The sequence below is a fragment of the Limulus polyphemus genome, unplaced genomic scaffold (genome assembly GCF_000517525.1).
Source record: "Limulus polyphemus unplaced genomic scaffold, Limulus_polyphemus-2.1.2 Scaffold7413, whole genome shotgun sequence".
Classification (NCBI taxonomy): Eukaryota; Metazoa; Arthropoda; class Merostomata; order Xiphosura; family Limulidae; genus Limulus; species Limulus polyphemus.
The window spans coordinates 25,661-27,796 of NW_013673023.1; the positions used below are offsets into that span (position 1 = coordinate 25,661).

General features: G+C 28.9%; 1 protein-coding gene across 1 annotated transcript in view; it reads left to right on the top strand.

Moving 5' to 3' along the window:
- Window positions 1-2,136, top strand: part of LOC106474595 (MAP/microtubule affinity-regulating kinase 3-like) — a 24,957-nt gene that overhangs the window by 9,192 nt on the left and 13,629 nt on the right. The window contains exons 3-4 of the mRNA XM_022402908.1: window positions 56-140; window positions 844-901. The gene's annotated coding sequence lies outside the window, so the exon portion shown is untranslated. The remainder of the gene's footprint in view (window positions 1-55; window positions 141-843; window positions 902-2,136) is intronic.

Below are 2,136 nucleotides of genomic sequence, written 5' to 3' on the forward strand. Positions count from 1 at the left end.
CTACAGGTCAATGTATCATAATCAGTTTCATGGCACTATAAATTTTTTTTGTTAGACTCTGTTATTGAGAAAATTAGAACACATGAATGAATGAGCGAATGTCATCTTCACATATTTTTCAAGGCCTGTTATAAATGCTAGTAAGTTCATTAGAATATTTTCCTATTTATTGTATTTCTTGAGGTTGAGGATACCCAAAAAAATGCAAGAAATGCTTATCATTATTAGGTTCAAGCCAATAATAAATAACAAAGCATTATTATGACTTCATTTTTTATATTGTAGAAATCATAAGAAATAGGCTTATGTGTGGTTGTTTTTTATATGTTAATTAAAATTTTCTATCTTATTACAGAGAAGGTTTGGAGGTATAGCAATAACATTCTGTCCTTCTATAGACATTTACATTCTACCAGATAACTAGAATTCTAATTTATTACCAGCAGTTTTAAATCAAACATCACATCTCCTTTGGCAATACATTCTGTTAAATTTGGGATTATAATATCAAAAGTCAGTCACCATTTCAAAAAAAATGTTTGTTGCAAAAGTATAAATAACTCCAAAATACACACACCATGTTTATTGACACACAAAAACCAAACTTAAAACTAATTGTTGAAGGCTCAGCCATTCTATTAATGGGTGTTTTAATTTTGTTCAGAAATTTAGTAAAATTTATTTTACACCAAGGATTGGATTAGTGCTAAATTGTGACTTTTGGAGATGTGAATAAATGTGGTATACTGTAAGTGAAATCATTAATAGTTTTACTCTTGCATTGTATTTCATTATTGAAGTATGTTTGTACTTGAAAAATGGTAACTGCATGTATATTTTTAGTTTTTCAGGTTCATGAGCACAGTATGGAAATGACGAAGTTACAAAAATATTAAATTAAGTAAGTTATTTCTCAAATAACTAATAGTTAAGTCAGTTTGGATTATTTAGTTTAAAATCTGTTTTATAATAACCCTTTTGCATATGGGCAGAGTCAGTTTGACTGACCTTATAACCACCATGTAACCACGACACTATACAAACTATAACTCTTAACCCTCTTGCAACAGACATCTGTTTCTGTGCATCATTAGGTTTTAGTAAGTTACATTCAAAATTTAATTAAACTACTTTCTTTTCATGATGTACCAATAAATATATTATAAAAATGTAGCTATTAATCCATATTTTAATAGTATATAAGTCTTAAGTTTTTACTTTTATAAGGCAATATTAAAAACGTGTAGAATTTTTTCTCGTGTGAGAATTGTTACAATTCCTCTCTAGGCATCCATTCTTCTCTAATTTATTTACCACCTCTCCAAGAAGTACGAAATTTAACGTATATTACTTATATATACACACACCAGTTTTAATACACACACCAAGGATAAACTTGGACAGTGCATAATTTTTATAGCCCTCAATATTATCTTGTTACAGAGCCATCAAATCATATCCCCTTTGCTAAGCCCACCTGTCACATCCTCTCGTTCAGAAATTGCCAGTAGTTCTCTCTGCCATTCAATACTATATTATTTATAACCAATAGAAAGCCAAAGTTTTCATCTATTAAATGACATATAGTACACTGTCTTCTGTAAAGAGAATTGTCAATTTTACTTTAAGTTTTCAGTCAAGCTTGATTCCCATGGGATATACATCCACAACTTGGAGGAAGTTGTAACAGCTCTTGTTGCATAATTAGAAAGCCAGAAACATTGTGATAGCTATAAGACATTGTCTGCTTTTTGCATGTTATTGAGTCTGTGTTCTTTGGTGCATTATTTAATTAGATATAATTATTTAGTGCAATGGTACAATTAGTATTAAACAGTTTCATTGATGGCCGACAGCAAAAAAAACCAGACATAGATAAGTACTATATTTCTTGTTTTTCATGTGTGTTCTTTATTTATTATTAGAAAATTAACTATAATGTAAAAATATAAACCTAACTGGTATAACATAAACAAAAAGTAGTTTAATAACATTTTGAATATAAGACACTGAAACTTTGTATCATACACAGTAAAGGATAGGGTTAAATGAATACCAAAATTAAAGCTTTATGTTTTATCTGTTATTCTCTCTACCTAACAATAAATGTTCCTAAGTTATCAATCTACAGCAAAA